Genomic DNA, 18,440 nt, shown 5'->3' with positions numbered 1-18,440 from the left:
TTTTTTTAAATCTCTTTGCTACTTTTATTTGTTTTATGTATTGTATGTGTGTATATGTATATATATGTATATATGAGTATGAAATAACAACAATTATCACGCAACGAGCGAGGACAACGAATGTCTTAATTATTTTTACAACAAACCAGAGCAATCCTAGTCCCAACCGCCATCCCAAAGGTGCCGGAAAATTTTTCACTTTTAAAGATTAGTATTTTCCTTCACACTCTTAACTTTTGGAAATAACTGTATATTTTAGGCAACATTTTGTACACAAATAACTTTTTTTTTGCTTTGTACTTTATAAACCGTATTTTGTAACGTGTATTTAATTAGAAAATGTTAAATGATGACGAAAGCATTTTCAAACGAAAACATACTCGGGCACATGAGAACTAAGACGTCAGTCTAAGACGCAGATATCCAGATAAATAGTCCATTACGACTTAAAATCATAGCAAATGAACTGGAGCCGATTATATCACTGAAAAGAATAACTCGAGGCAATCTTTTAGATCCTACTGATTTATAACCGCATTTGGGTTGCGATTATGTGGTCGAATTTCAACTACTTAGTCCTTAAATGAATGGCTTTTTCTTCATCAGTGAAAGGATACCAACCCGTTGCAAATAATCAACCTAGCTTAAAATTTCATCAGAAACATCTTAGGTAAAGGTTGTATTTATCTCATCTGATGATGATAAGTGATTATCATGTTACTCTCCTGAACAATGGCTATCATTGCATTCGCTGTGAAAGTGCATCAAGAGCTGTTACAAGCCTCCACGATTTAGCCACCTATAATTAAAGATCAGCATCAATAATTGATAGATTTAGATATGCTAAAAAATTTGAAAACTTTTTAGTGCCATGTTTTGAGGTTTATTAACATTTCGTGTCATCAAAACCGTATCATTTACATTGCTTACACAGGGCATGTGTTTAACAAAAAATCTCTGTCATCCTTTACCTAAATGCAACTTAACGAACAAAATCAATGCGCGCAGTTTGAACTTTAAATTTCATTCACTCACGCTAATGATAGATTTTAAATTTTAGAACCATACCAGCAGATATTTTCTCACAGGTTTTTCTGTTCTTTACTTTATTTTTTTTCTTTTAAATGCACTCTTATTTGACTCCATGTTATTGATTGAAACAAAGGTCAGGTAGGTCAATAAAGTCACACTCAAGGCACATATGCCTTCTGAGAGGACTTGTACGTGTCTTCTGCATTAAGCTGAACAATGGCAAAAAGTAAACTCTGGCAACGGCTTGATGTAGGGACATACTCTGGCCAACTAGTAGTAGGATATACAGAGCGTCACAACACCTACTAAATCTTGTTCTTGAGACCTCGTTGGCTGAGTAGCCTCGGTGATCCAGATGGTGCTTTTGAGGTGGTGGGTTCGACTCCCGTTCCCGACCTAGGTATCAATTCTCTTTCATTGTACTAAAACGCGTTTTTTATGTATTGTCAATATAATTTCTCTCTTTCGGGTTCGAAAACGAGGACATATTCAATTAGCTTTTACAATTTGAAGGCACAATTAAAATTATTTAATATATTTTATTTTCAATGGGAAAAAACATCAATTAGTATCCCATGCAACCAGAAAACTTACTTAAATTAAAATATGGTTAAGATTTTCTTTGTTAACTAAGAAATAGGAAAACATTATTTAGGAAAATGAGTGTTGAAATTGTGAAAAAGGGTTTTAATGGGTTTATAATTTCCTTTAAATTGTAAATTTAAGTTTGCGCTTTTAGTTAGAGATACCTTAGTTAAAAAAAAAGAGAAGAAATTTTCTTCAAAGTTACTATTTGTTTCGTACCTTTCATATACAATTTACTTTTCAACGATTAAAACAAAAGAAATAAATAAATATGTGCATAAAAAAATCATCAAATATATTTTTTTTCTTTCTAATGGCGGGCTGAGTAAGACGTTTAGCCTTTTGCTGGCCTAGTGCGACCCCGCCCCCCTATTTATCTTCCAGACTTTCAAGTACCACCATTAAGGCGCGGATGTTAATAGCACAGATAATTTCGACGTCCAAGTGCCCGTATCTGTGGACAATTTTCTTCTGAGGCAAAACTGCACAAGGGATTTAATTTTACCGAGGGCGTTAAGAGCCTAACGAAAAACCAAGGGATCTTTTACATGCTACATAATTATGCGACATGGGTGATGACGAATTTCTGCATCTCGACAGTCCACCGACTGGTCACTGCAGGTCAGAACCCGGGACCACGGCGTAGAAGGCCAACGTCTTACCACACAGCCGATATCAGAAAATGTATTACGATGTAAAAAAATCGATTATTTTAAGTTGAAGAAGTCATCTATTTTACGTTGAAGAAGTCTTTGAACCCGCATTTTTTCTACCTCAAGTAACAAATCCCTGTTAATGAATAATGAATAAATACCTTTGTGCTGAAAATTCAAAAAATCAGTAATCCAACGTTATAAAGCACAAAAATTGCAAAATATTGCAGATACGTGTTTCGGTGTTACAAGGAACACCTTTTTCAATGCAAAGAAGTGTGAGCTGGACTTTTTGCATTGTTTATGGGTTTTCTTGGAAAATTTATTACTTAACGGTTTTTTTCCTGATGGAATTATATAATAAATTTTGCCTCCAGGTGTCATTTTATCTTTTTTGTTTTGTTTAATTTCTATTTTTTGATATTTATACTATCTCCTGTTCCACCGTGTTGCTTTTCTCGGATGACTTTTCATCCAGAAGCTCACACTTCTTAGCATTGAAAAAGGTGTTCCTTGTAACACCGAAACACGTGTCTGCAATATTTTGCAATTTTTGTGCTTTATAACGTTGAATTACTGATTTTTTGAAATCCCTGTTAGTTTAAATTGACATTCTGTTCCGATTAGATATGCAGAATGCATAGAATATTTTCGCGTATGAATAGTTTTCACCAATGACGGGCCCCAAAACTGACTACTGAAGTATAAAAACTTCGGAAAGATTACGGGGTAAAAGACTCTCGATTTCTTTACCCGAAAATCAGTCCAACTCTTCCTCAACTACTCCGTCTCCGACTATGTGGCAGAGCTACAGACTTGGTGAGAAAATTGCCAGCTTCCATTCCGACTCCTGGAATTGTAAAGCCTCCGACTTTTTTTCCCCAAAATTAGTCCGTTTCCTGCTCTAGTGCATGATTTTCAATATGCTCTACACTTATTTAGTTTGAAGTCATGTTTACGTGAAATAGCAAATAGTTAAAAATGAACGAAACGGATCGTAGAAATTCCGTTTAATAAGCGCAAATATCTCATAACACGTATTTGCAAACAAAAATGTAATAAATAATTCATTTGAATAAATTAGAGAAGCGAAGCAAAAAGCACAGGTTTTTTTTTTTTTTTTTTTTTTTTCAGAGATATAAATGAACTATTAATTGCTTACAAATAAGCGGACATCGGCATACTTATGAATATGCAAGGTTATTTTTATTTTTTCTTTTGAAAACACGGCATTCGTTTGATAAATGATTGTGCTGCACCAATGGTAGATATATTTCTTTTTAGAAATTGTCACTCGTCTCAAAGACGGAGGGAAAAAATCTCGCGACATATGTAATTGATGTAACTCTTGATAGCTGCTAATTAATTACACAAAGCAAAGATAAAATTAATGCCTGGAACATATACGAATACACCATTTGTCAACATAGTTTCTGCGGTGCATTATAATAATGTCCGTTTTCAGACACTAATGACCACTAATGGTAGTTTTTTGTTTTCAAGGTCAAAATTGTTCAATGACACACATAACTTTAATATAACAGATATTTGTCAGAAATTTTACTTGAGTTTTAAATTTGGGCTAAAACTAAGACTCAATTAAGTGTGTTCGCCATGAAAAAAAAAATCTCTCTTTTTTTTTCTTTTGTTGAAGCATTTAATATGTAAACCAGCTCAAATCATTGAATTTTTGAAAGTTTTTTTTATTTTTACTTTCATAATTTGATACTTTTCAACCAATAAAATCACGCTACAAAGCTATTTGGAGTGAATCTCTCTAAATGAGATTGAAAACCGCAGTCAGAACATAATTTATTTAAAAATTAACTCAATCCAAACTTTTACTGAACGGCCACTATAAAAACGCACGGATTCAATAACATTATAATAAGATGTGTTTTAGGTTTTACAGGAAAATACGTGGCATTAAATTCAGATATCACGTGCGTTTAATAAGAATTAGAAAGGAAAATTAACAAAAAAAAAGACATTTATTTCAAAACTAGCTCAATCCAAATATTTTTACCTGTACCTAAATTAGACAATATTGCTTATTTTAGAAAGAAAATATGAAGTCAAGCACCAAAGGTTATTCAAAAGAGTATTCCTTTGAAAAAAATAAGTGGGAACAGCTTTTTTTTTTTTTTTTTTTGTGTAAACAGCAAAGTATTTAAAAATAAATTAAGTGGTTTTTATTCAAACAACATCATTTGATCATACATGTATTCATACATTTTTTTTTAATGATAGCTGATTTTACTTTCTGTCAAAATCTTCTTCTATGGCTTTGAAGAGAGTAATGTTTTCTGGACAAACAATATCGCATGACATTTCATTACAACATACAAGGGAACAAGACGCATAGAATCAACAGTGATGCAGCCTTTTGTTTTTGGAATGCAAATACCGAATATTCAGCTACATTCTGTCCGAATATTCAGTGCTCGGCCAAATCACTAGAGAGCATGCCAAGTAATATCATGACAAGAAGTTTGCATGTAATGTTTTTATTTGCCAACCAAATGTAAATAGTTTTTCGTCTCCACTGTATGTTTACACTGTTAAAAATTTTTCGGAAAATTTACGGTAATTGTTACTGGCATCCATGTTGCCAGTAACTATTACCGTAAAAATCAAATGTTACTGTAAAATTTTACGGTTTCCTCGGTAGGCCACAGCAACCAGTTGGCGCTGGGATCGCTTATTTCTCCGGTATAAATTACCGTAAAAATCAGCGATGCGTCGGCGATGCAATTTTACAGTAACAATTACCAGAAAATCTTCCTGAATTTTTAACAGTGTAGGCATTTCTTAAATCAAACATTTTAAGAAAATTAAATGCTTAACAGTTACATGAGCAATTAAAAAATTAAAGACAAGCTTTTTTCGTACAAAGCAGTGCTTATTGTACTCGTAGAGAATCATTAACAAACAATTCCGTTTAATACCAATCGTAAATAATCCTTCTGGGATATTCAAGCTGCCATGGATACATTTTGACACATATTTATGATAAAATCACAATGACTTTCATTTCAAAACTAACAACTATAATAAGAGACAACTCCAACAATAAATGACCACCATTTGATCCATTACTCAGTCACGATTACTTACCTTAGATACTTAATGTAAGGCATCTTCGACTCAAGAAACGAAAAAAAAAATGTTTTGCATACCTACATTTGTCAGACATCCCATCAGATTTGCCGTAACGTCCACTTTACCTACCTGCAACAATTGATAACAGCCTCCTCCTTATCAAGGACTCCGCCCTTGCTCAAAGGATTTCGAGGCAGAACATGATGGGAGCCAACTTTAATTATTTTCCCATCTCCTAAGATGGATAGATACTAATTAATAAGAAGGAGGAATGATTTTGAATCCAATGCCACATCTAGATTTTGGCTGATATTGAATTTCGAGCAGGTCTGTCGGGCGTGCTTCGAGACATAGCTCCTCACGCCCGCCCAAATACCTTCAAGGAAATCTTAGAGTGGAACTGTCCCTACTATAAGGAAGTGCCTTTCATCATCGAAAAGAAGGCCCGATGGTGATTATAGACTTAGAAGGATTTCGGACGAAATCAAGTTCAAATTGATAAGTTCGAGACATAAAACAGCCTGCTTTGGCAACTGACTGTTGCGTCATTTATTACACTGAACAGATCGTTCCATTAGACAAACATATTTAGATAAGTTACCGTGCTTGGGAAATGTGATGAAATGACTTCATTTTTATCACATTTTCCTTACATTATATTTTGCAGGTGAAGTTAATATTTATCTAAAAAACAAAGCTTTGTGAAAAAAAAAAGAGAGAGTTAAAGATAATTGTAAGAATGTCTTTCTATTTAATATAAAATGCGACAAATATAATATTTTATATGTTTAGTGTCTATTGAATAGAATAAACAGCTTATATATTTGCTTACAGTAAAGTCTGTAGTTTTGTAAGCATCCAAATAGGATTTTTAATTATGAAAATGTCAAATGTGTGGACGAAAAGAGGAGCAAAGGAAAGGAAAGCGGCAGTTTCCAAGCTAACAACGCAAGAAAATAATGTGAAAGGTTCCTTTGCTTAAATATACTGTGGTTGAATTTCACACTTTGAATATACTTAAAATGCGTACTCAAGCTTAACGAACATTGTAATGGATATTTTGAAAAATGCGCAAATACAACACACACACACAAAAAATGTACTTAACGCAACACAAAATTTATACTAAATGTTTGAATGTTTTGAGAACAAAAAAAAAAAAAAAAAAAAAAATAGTTTAATTAAAATAAATATTGTGACGTAGTCATTGAAAGCGTTTGTTTGCAATTAGGCCTTTTGTAAAAAAATATTCAAGTTTGAAAAATAAACCCATTCCTTACATTTGTCTCTATATATGATTAAAAAAATTCAGCATAAATCGTCGTTAAAACATTCTATGTTTGGGAATATATCAAATAGACAACCATTAAAGATGCTAACTCCATTTAAGACAGTCAAAAATGTTGCATAGTTCGTTAGAAAATCAAGGAAATATAAAGGTGACAACATTTAAACGCAATAATATGCAAACGACGTCGAAAGCGAAAATCATGAAATAGGATAGCGAAAACGATTGTGTAACAGGTGAATCGATACAAAAAGCATGGCATATCGAAGGTCGCGAAATTTTTATTTTCATCTGGATGGGAGAAAAAAAAAAAAGAGAAAGTACGGAGATAAAATGGAAGAACACGGGTATACAACGGAACGCTTCTGGAGTGCGTACGCATTTGAAAGAATATTTAATCCAGTTTTATCTACAAAATAACATCCTCTGAGAGTTTTTAAAAAGTTTTTCTAAGCTATGTGTGAATGAGTTGTTTGCAGTTCTTATGTTTCAAATAAAATGAATTTAGGTTAGAAATGAGTTTAAGATCTCGGTTATATTTGCGGCACTTCAAATTTTTAATTTGAGTATTTTTGAATATTAAAAATTAAAAAAACAACAGCAGAAAACAGAAAATAAAAGGGAAAGTGCTGCACCCAGCTGTCAAGGTTATTAAATCAGTTTTTTACTCTTTATTTTAGGACCGCAAAGCCTGTGAGACCACACATATATGAAAAATCCACAAAACAATATGGACATTCTTTTTTACTCCCTTTTACAAAAAAGGAAGTATTGTAGTCGCGAAAAAAAAAAATTCACTCAAAAATCGGCCTTAATTTCCATTTTGCTCACCACTGAATGAATGTTGTTTTTTTTTTTTTTTTCAACCCGACCACACGTGGATAAGTGCCTAAGAACGTATAGACCCCCGAAATATCCATTTTGATAATCCCCGAGTTAATTACAACGAATTTTCTCATGATGTACGTATGTATGTGCGTATGTGCATATGTGTGGATGTATGTCGCATAACTCAAGAACGGTATGTCCTAGAAAGTTGAAATTTGGTGCGTAGACTCCCAGCGGGGTCTAGTTGTGCACCTCCCCTTTTGATTGCAATCGGGTGTTTCCAAAGGGGGTAATTTCGATGCAAACTCAAGTGGGGTTATAATTTGGCGGACACTTGGCGATATATCGCCAGCTTTTTGGTTGCCAAGTTTCGTCGCCAACTTGGCGACAAATTTAGCGATTTTTTTAAATTATTTATTTATTTTTAAATCTGGTTTCGATTTACTACTGTTGGTGATATTTAGAGAGTAAACTATTGAATCACATTAAAATTTGCTTATAATGGGGAAACAACATTAAGTTGGTGTAAAAGGAAGTCATGTGATGCGCACATTAGCTCGTTTAAATTCAATCTGTGACTAACTTAATCAGTGAGTATTTAAGGTCCACTACCACCTGTTTTTAAATCCGTTCTCTGTCAAAATTCAAATCTTGATTTATGTAGTTAGATATTGAAATGTGTTTGCGACGCCTATTTGTTAGTAAAAAGGTGTCTAGAAAACTACTTAAAAAATCGTGATATCCGCTCAGACTAGGGGATAAAAAGCATACATATACAGAAATACACACAATGAAATTCTTTATAAATATTGCTCAACGAGTGATTGAATAACAATTGAAGGTCAATCAATCGCCTGTAATGAGTAAGAAAAAAAAACAAAAAAAACAAGTGAGCTAAATGAGAGACAGACATACAAAATTCGGCTATATATCCACACTACTTGTTAGATTCAAGAAAAGGATGAAGAAGGATCCTATAGCAGTAATCCTGCCTCGCAATTCCAATCCGTAACACTACATAATCAAAGTCTTGAAAAATCATAAGTACACGCATAACAACGTGTTGGGCGAGAAGCCAGATTTTTCCTTCTTTGCCACATACATTGGTCAAGGCTTACTGAGCACTTCCACTAAGCCCGTTATTAGACATATAAAGGGATATTTTGAGTTAAACTAGTTATTCTTTTACTCTTATTTTAACAAGCGTTTTATTTACACTCACATAATAATCCGAGAGATTAACCCACGCATGGATGCCCGTCTCATGTTGCAGGCGCGTCACGAATGAGGTTCAATCTTTGTTGTGGTCACCGAAAATTATAGTCACGTTTTTTGTTGTTTACGTCTGCTTTAACATTTTGCATTGTGTTTCTTTAAGTGATGTTAATGAATGCTTATGAACTTTTGATTTGAAACTAGCGGTATATTTTCCGCTATGATTTCTCTTGTCACATTCTCGTTTGCGACGCTATTTTAGCAAACGTTTACGCATGCTCATTTAAAACTATTTTATTTCCCGTGACTCATCTACTGCATAAAGTGCTATTGAAAAGGAAAATTCTAAATATTGGGTTACGTTTGTTTCATTTTAGTCTTAACACATTTTTTGCAAAATATGTTTTTAGGAAAAGAAAATATCCACTCAAGTTCAAAATAATTCAACCATTTAATATTTACGAAATCTATAAACCTGTTTCATCTAACTGCTACACCAACTACTTTAACCAGTCTCCATGACTGTTGACAATGGACCGAATTGTTTCATTCTGAATTGTTTGATTAGCATTGTGAAATGCTTATATGAATGAAAAAACGCTTTTTATTTGTAACACAAGCTTGAATATGCGTCTGAATAAATTTTCCAGCCGTATTTCCAATATTTGATTCGTGAAATATGGTAGCAGGGAAGTTGAAAACTGACAGGGTGCTGGCTAAGAAAGTGATTTTATACATTATATATATATACATATATATATATATATATATATACATATATATATATATATACATATATATATATATATACATATATATATATATACATATATATATACATATATATATATATATATATATATATATATATACATATATATATACATATATATATATATATATACATATATATATACATATATATATATATATACATATATATATATATACATATATATATATATATACATATATCTATATACATATATATATATATATATATATATACATATATATATACATATATATATATACATATATATATATACATATATATACATATATATATATATACATTAGGGTGCGTCTTATAATGCACTTTTTGAAAAATTTTGGAATTTCTTATGGGGCACCCCTTTAATTACTTCCTTTTGATGAAAAAACACCCACTTAAAAGTTTCAGAGAATTCGAACAAAATTTAGAGGTTGCTACCAGCGATTAAAATTACCTTCATTGTGAAAAATTAGAGTAAAAATATATTCCCAATTTTCTATTACAGTATTTGACATCAACATGAAATTGGGTTAGTTAAGGTAGAAACATAGCCCAAATGCCTATTTCCTATGCATACAAAAAAATAATAAGCATTTCATGGTTGCTATGCTGTGTAATAATGTCAAACAAAAGCCATGCCAAAGTTCCACTACACCTTTTATATCATTGGTTTACAATTTCAGTCTTTTATACTCACCAATATTGTAATTCCCCCCCCCCCTTGTTTCTAGTAATGTAAAATATACAAGCCTTTTTCTGATTGCTCATCCAAACTATTTGATGATATCTCTTCAAAAAACTTGATGAAAAAACCTTTATGGTGAAAATTTTGAATTTTAGTAATTAAATCCTCCATTTCTTTATATATATATACACATATATATATATACATACATATATATATATATATATATATATATATATATATATATATATATATATATATATATATATATATATATATATATATATATACATACATACATACATACATACATACATACATACATACATACATACATACATACATACATACATACATACATACATACATACATACATACATATATATATATATATATATATATATATATATATATATATATATTAAAAATTGTAAAGTTGGTTTTCTCTCTTCATATGCTATCTTTTAGTAGAGTTAAAGAGGAATGACTCACATTTTAGGAATGAAGAAATATTCTCAGTAGCACCATTACTTGGATGAACGCCAAATTCGCGATATCGCGTGAAATATTTATGAGGATGCAAATCATTTACCTAGTTTTTTATCTGTCATTTATGCATATCTAAAAGATCAAAAGTGCTTGCAGAAGTTTAAAAAAAAATACATTCTGGCAAAAGTGCCGTCATTGGAGAGCTTCACCTTTCAAAATTAATATTTTAGAGAGACACGCAATAAAAGTGATAGACGTTGCGAATATTCTTTTTTTTTTCCTCTCCTATTAGTAAAGTGAGAAACACGATTTTATTACTAAAATTTTGTTAACTCGTGATCGTAGAGCGGCGTAAAATGTCTCAATCGTCCTAGGGGTTCAAACATAACATTTAATAGGATTAACTGATTTTCAGCTAAGAGGCGGGTGGGGGGAGGATCACGTTGGGATGATGATGATGTTGAGTTTTTACTGAATGTAAAACTTATTCGAATTCAAAATTCTAGTTGGACATAGCAAATAGTATTTTCTGCCACGTTAAATTATAAGATAAAAACAAGTATTTTTCTGCTAAAAGGCCGAGAAGAAGAGATGGTGAATCGAGTCAGTCAGATCGAGATTATCTATAACTGCCAGAGAAAGTAAAAAGAAAATCTCTAAAACTTAAGGTTCCTCTTTTGTATGAGAAAAACTATTAAAAGCAAAACATACAGTATCAAGTCCAATGACCTTGGAATGACCCAAAGAAAGACATAAAACGTGTATAGTTTTAAATGATATCACTATGAAAGTGCGCTATGGCAACTGACAAATAATTTAATAATACAAAAAAACCAGAAATAGGAATAAAACACCAACTGTGAAGAATTCTTCAGGAGCAGGAGCGCGAAGTAATCTTTCGCGGAAGTAAAGTAGTATTAGAAACGCACTTTTCTATTGCGGGTGATAAAACGAAAATTAGGTTCCAATAAACATGCCCGAAAAAAAATCGTTGAAATGTTGAAAAACCGCATTAATGACTCATTAAACAATGTCATTCAGCGCCAGGTAAATGCACTTTACTCTCTATTAAGCGGAAGTACTATGATAGATGTTTCACCAAAACGTAGATCGCTATCGTCAAGGCGAAAAAGTAAAGATTAACATTTGAGATTTAGTTAGCAGTTTTGTAATGCTGAGTTCAACGCGTCATTTTTACGACTGGATCATCTCCGATCTTATCAGTTTTTCCTTGCTTTCATTGATTTGTAAGTAGAGTGCTTTAAAAGAATTGAATTCCTTCACGCGTTACACTAGGAAAATGTGACAAGTTCAAATTGAGCTGAAGCAAACGATGTATTTGTATGAACTAAGTAGTCGGGAGCTACAGTATATTATGTGTGGAGAAAATATTTTACTTTATACGTGCTTTTCAGATACTCATATTTTTATTTCTAACTTTATTGTTACGTGTTTTGTATTATCCTCAAAATATTATACCTGCTCAGACTTTTTAAATGCCTTGTAAGGGGAAAATGAGGCAGTTAGAAGCCAAGTGATAAAATTAAAAACTCGGCCAAAATGAAAGCCAAAATTAAAAATTTAAAGTATACAAATGGTAGGAGAACTTATCCTCCGTTTTGGGACAAGAGAGAGAGAGAGAGTACTAGTATTCATTGTAGCTGCTGCTTAACATAACGATTCAGAAAAAAATTCAATGAAGGCATACTTATTATTCGAACTTTAAACGCGTTTTATTCAAAGCTTTAGAACGTCCATTTAGATACTTTTACTGCTCACTGCCTCAAAAAGAAATTTAAAAACAAAGCGAAATCAAGCGCAATAACTTCATTAAACAAAATGCAAGAAATGAAGTTCTTGAAGCTGAATTTACCCCAAATGAGAGCAAAAGTACCCTGCACCATGGATAGCCTGCTCTAGATATGTCTGAAATTAGTGAGACTACTCAGAAGTTGTACATATGCAATAGAGGAAAACGTTTTCATTAAAAAAGAGCCACTAACACACAACTCAGTTTCAAACCAGCCGATAGCATCTAACCGCTTAGGTGAATGAGTGGTTTGAGCTTTAGACTCAAAAGAATGATGAAGCTCTTTTAGCACATTAAAAATAAACCTGTAGGGCTCGTTGCGAAAGAAAACGAGATATTTTTTGAAATTTACTACTTCCAAAAAATGAAATATATTTAGTGATGGAAACTTAAAATGAAAACGTAAGTTCTATAGACAAGACATAAAGAGCTCTGTGGCATTCTTCCTTTTATTTAAATCTTTGACCTCTGATCAACCACTTTCGGTGGACATGCCACAGCTGAGGATACCATGGTGTGCATAATGAGACGAGATCCGTTCATTTGCATTTACACAGCCAGTCAGTGCCCGAGTCAAGTTATTCAATGTTCGATACGTGCTTCTTAACTCTTTAACAAGGTCACGGCGCCATTCATGTGCGACTCGTACGGGGGACAAGGGGGCATCTTCCCCACACTTACATAAAAAAAAGGGGCTTCGCCCCTCACTTTTTTACTTCCTTTTACAAAAGAGGAAGTATTGTATTCGCGAAAAAAATTTCACTCAAAAATCGGTTTTAATTTTCATTTTTCTCGATCCCGAATGAATGTTTTTTTTTCGACCCGACCACACGTGGATATGCCTAGGAATGTACAGACGCCCAAAACATTCATTTTTACGACCCCCGAGTTAATTACAACGAATTTTCTCGTGACGTACGTATGTATGTGCGTATGTGTGTATGTATCTCGCATAACTCAAAAACAGTACGTCCTAGAAAGTTGAAATTTGGTACGTAGACTCCTAGTGGGGTCTAGTTGTGCACCTTCCCATTTGGTTGCCTTCGGATGTTCTTAAGGGGATCTTTTGCCCCTTTTTGGGGGGAAATCATTGTTCATTTCGATGTAAACTCAAGTGGTGTTATAATTTGTCGGACACTGGCAATCTATCGCCAGTCTTTTGGTCGCCAAGTTTTGCTGCCAACTTGGCGATTTTTTTTATAATTTGGTTTAAATTTGGCCATTGTTGGTGATATTTAGAGAGTAAAAACAATTGAATCACATTAAAATTGCCAATAATGGGGAAATGACATTAAATTGGAGTAAAAGGAAGTCATGTGATGCACGCATCAGCTCGTTAAGTTCTAAACTAACGATCGACTGAAGAATTATAAAATGGATCGATTACCGATTCACGTGTTTAAAGAAAAAATAATTAACTTTATAGGTGTGCGTTTGACATTTTTCTCGTGTTATTATTTCATAAAAATTAAAATGTTGCTTTTTCAGAGAAGATCGTATATCAAAACAACGTTAAAAGTTTACTGTCCAGTTTTTTAAAGTCAGCTGTAGGGAAGATCCCTCCCTCCCCCTACAGCCAAAGAAAAACTTTGTTGCTTTAGTGGTTTTTGAGTTTTTTATTTTTGGAAGGAGATCTCTCTTGTGGGGGATGTAAATAAAAGGGGTGTGACAATGCTTTCGGAAGACCTTTGGGAACCAAGTATGTTCTTTTCTTTAATACTATGCAAAAGTATTACATAAGCAGTCCAATAAAAATGTAGAATTTCTGAGCCAGAAAACATTTTTAGGTTCTAGATAAACTATTTTTCAGAAATTAAATATTTTTCCCCGGTTCTAAAATAATTAGTCGCCTTAACATTTTTAGTCGCCCGGGTGACCTGGCGTCCTGAGTTTGTCGGACCTTGTACATTAGTATTAATCCGGTTTAAAACAATTGATCTTAATGGAATTGTCAGTAGTAAAACAATATCAAAATATCAGGTTTATTGACAGATTCTTTTGAAGAACGTGATTATTGTATGGACGGGTTCAGAATGACAGTAGTATTAATCAAAAAAATTTCGAATTGAGTTAAGCGTGGGTTTGAGTTGCTCTTTAGTTCCTTTCTAAGTGTAACAATGGTGCGAAAAACCGTCCACTAACCAAAACTACTGCCTAATGTTTTTCAAGTCCTTCAATGACTCAAAACTATTTTAGAATGACTTCTTCCACTCTAATTCTAAAGCACGTCATAAAAGTAACGCAATTAAAATATAATGTGCGACACCCGAGGAAAAATTCAGGTGACGTAAGATTTTTCTCGGTAACACATACAAATCGCTATGTGTAAGCGTTATATTCAAATCTTACGCTCATTTTGTAGTTAAACTCGTTAGTCCTTGAGAATTATCATTGAATAAAGGAAATTCATTGAAATTTCAGGTTTCAGTGCAAAAATATTTTTTCAACAAATCTCACGCTGTTTCAATCCGTGAGTTTGAAGTAGTGGGAATTTTCCACTTTTTCGAATAAAACAAATGGGTTTAAAAAACCGTTTTGAACATTGTGCAACAAAGCAGAACACTTTATTAGAAAAAAAAGCCAATCACAAAGTAAGAACGAAGAGAAAAGAAATAAACATTAATAAATGAATGAAAATTCTAAATAATCTTCAAAAACAAGGCTTGAAGTAATCCGCATTTAAAACAACAATATTTTAAAATCTCAAAAATGTACGATTAGGAAGTGAAAAATATAAACAAATAACATATAAAGCTGCCGAAATGTTACAAAACGCAATTTAAATTTAAATTACATTGCTTCAAAATACAAACTACAATTATCTGTGATTCAAAGGCAGAACAAAATTTTTTTAAGAAATAATATGTTTTTTTTTTTTTTTTTTTTTTTACAAACGAATTTTATTTTCAATCAATTACATTCGTTAGCAAGAAACTTTTGTCATTTACTGTAAAAATTTTCCATCCTGGCTTGATGAAAAATAAATTTGTTTCGGAAAAACATTTCTGGAGTGGAATTCTGGAGAGCATTTTAATTTCGAATTTTTTGGCGCATAGCAACCGGAATAAAGCATGCTGAGTTGGGATATTGTATTCTTGCGAATGTTAACAAAAAAGCGGCAAAAACTTGAAACTACGCCTGACATCCAAAATGCCGTCTCCAGATATTTTGCTGCAAAACCAATTTATTTTTACCGATCCGGGATTGAAAACTTTCCCTCTAAATGGCTAACGGCTATTCATATAGCGATTGTAATGACATCAATGATTGAAAACAAAAATTTGTTAAAATTTATTAGTTTGAGAAAAAAACTTTGAAAGAAACCTTCTTTTACAATAACCAACCTAACTGCAAGCAACGAAAACGACCCGTAAAACGATTTATTTAAGGGTTCACAGTACCTTTCAAGCAATTTCTTTTAATTTATATAAATTTTATATTTCTTTGAAACCATAACATGCATACTTATTTCGTAATTAATCATTTATTTTCAAAATTTAAAAATATTGCCTACTTTTTTTGAAAATTCAAAAAATTGAGGAAAAATTCAACTTTTTAAAATCCCTAAGGCGTTTTTATTTTTGCACTAATTTAAAAAACGTTTTTTGCAAAACGATCACTATAATCATCTCTGAAAATCTGTGCATTCATTTGCTTATGAGTTCATTCGAAAATGTTCTGTGATTAATTATGTAAAAAATCAAAGTTTTTTTTTAATAAAAATTTGGTTTTTAAAGGTTAAACATGCTCTAAACATTAGAGTCATTTATAAAATGCTTATCTAATACACAGTTTTGTCAAATATGTTATTCCAATTGCAAAAAGTATTACTTTAAAGCTGTATCTTTAATAGAAAAAAATCCTTAGGGATTCTCATGACATGGAAACACAAAAAAAACATCATCGAGAAAAAGCAATTTGAAGTTTTTCTTTTACATAAGAACACATAGGGAGCATGGCCTAAAACCACTCATAACTTTTTAAATATTTGAACTAAAGCATTTAAACTTTTCCCCTGTGTTCAGAATAGTTTTTTGTTTAGAAATAAGCAATAAAAAAATTTTTTTTTGGTCGTTTCATCATTTTTGAGGTACTGTAAACCCTTAAACAATAAAGAAATATCGTTCGAACAGTTATGACACCGTACATCATTAACGGCGATGCCTAACTTAAAAACACGTTCATCTACGATTTAAGGTTGAACCAAAATAAACACTGATTATTTTTCAAGCAGCGAATCGCTCCACCGCACAGAAAGGGGAACACATTTCTATTTACAAACACGACGCGCGAAGAAGGAACTTGGAAATTCAAAACACATTCTGAGCCTTCGGAAGTCACCAATGCTCCTAGAAGACATCCATCATATTCTTAAAATTAGTTTCGAATAATCGATGATGTTTTTCAAGTTATATTTAAGTATGAAGATATCTCCTTAAATTATTTCTGATTTGAAGTAGATATATCTCCATTATCACCGTTAAAAGAGGATTAGCACTGCATTTTGCCAATTGTTGTTTAAAAAATGTGTACTATGATATTGCTCTAATCCATGACGAATGTTCATTTTTCTGAACAAATATTTTTACTATTACATGGATCTTTAAATAAGGTCCTAATGACTACAAAACTTATTTGAATATACGATTCATCTGAAACTGATGACAACAGTCCATATTCAATGTACGCTGACTAATACGTCTTTCTTACATGACATAAAATCTGTTTTATCCCCACCTCACATAATTAATTGCTTTTAGAGATGTATAATATCAATGCTGTGTTATACTTTACGTCAAATCTTATCAAACATTTAAATTCTATGAGTTTGCCTCATGTTTGGAAGTATATAGCGTAATTAACTACCGAAAACGTACGTGATTACTTTTCGGAATGAGTAATAATTTTTTTGAAAAAAAAAAAAAAAAAACTCTTGTGATTACTATGCATAAAACTACATTTTATTTTTAAATCGTTTTAGTAAAATGCTTTTATCAATGCAGAATTTAGACGGTTACGATGCGATAGTTACAAATTAAAGTAATCTAGAAATAACTATTTTGGAAGTAAATATTGAGCGTAGTTATATATGCATTTGATATCATTAAATATATAGAATTGTTTTAAGAACTTGGTATATGTTGCAACTTAAAGCTGAATATTTTCTAAGCTTCTCAAAACAAAATCGAAAATAATAATTTTAACTAATAATAAATAAAAATCATAAGAATAACACGATTTTTTTAAATTGGTCTGAGAACAAACTACCAAATATTGATTTTCAAGTTTCAAAATACACACACAATATACTTTAAATTTGCATTTTAGAAAATACCGGTAGGTTGATTTACAAGTGTTATGGTAGTCGAGGCTTTTTAAAATATAACCTGTCAACAATTTAGTGCATTTTTTTTGTCATTTAGTACATGGGTTAGTGTCAATATAAGTGAAAAATTGCATTCGCTCATGATATGTTATTCAAGTCTCGATGTAAAAGTGCGATCGCATGTAAATACATTTTACGGCACATTATTAATATAAAAAGGGCATTTTATTTAAAAATTCAATTAAATTCAAACCTGATGTATGAAACGTAGTCCAAATTAATCCCTCCAAATAACACGACGTATGTCAATCGCGCAGACTTCTCCTAACACGGCACGAATACTCCGGCTCCAAAATCCCGTCTCAGTGATGCGACCGGAGCACGAATTGTTGAATGGTTGAATGCGGCTCGGAGGGATTCATCCAGATGAGTTGGATTCCGCGCCAAGAGGCTCGCCAAAAGCGCGGAGTGGCTTCTCATCTGGACATAAAAACAAACGCGCCTCGATCGTACGTCATTCATAAATGAAGTGTCGCGATTTTAGCAGACGTTGGCAGATGATGGAAAATATTTTGAGTTTATGAAAATCTTAAAGATGCCAAATAAGGAGGTTCCTGATCAACAGATTTTATCTTCATTTTTATTCAACTA

General features: G+C 32.3%; 1 protein-coding gene across 1 annotated transcript in view; it reads right to left on the bottom strand.

The window, feature by feature from the left end:
* The window catches only part of LOC129231217 (tissue inhibitor of metalloproteinase-like), an 86,056-nt gene extending 67,922 nt beyond the window's left edge, over positions 1-18,134 (bottom strand). Inside the window, exon 1 of the mRNA XM_054865473.1 lies at positions 18,043-18,134. The gene's annotated coding sequence lies outside the window, so the exon portion shown is untranslated. The remainder of the gene's footprint in view (positions 1-18,042) is intronic.
* Positions 18,135-18,440: the final 306 nt, after the last annotated feature.

The sequence above is a fragment of the Uloborus diversus genome, chromosome 10 (genome assembly GCF_026930045.1).
Source record: "Uloborus diversus isolate 005 chromosome 10, Udiv.v.3.1, whole genome shotgun sequence".
NCBI classification, from domain to species: domain Eukaryota; kingdom Metazoa; phylum Arthropoda; class Arachnida; order Araneae; family Uloboridae; genus Uloborus; species Uloborus diversus.
Note: the sequence above shows the minus strand (reverse complement) of the source record. Positions and strands in the feature narration are given on the sequence as shown.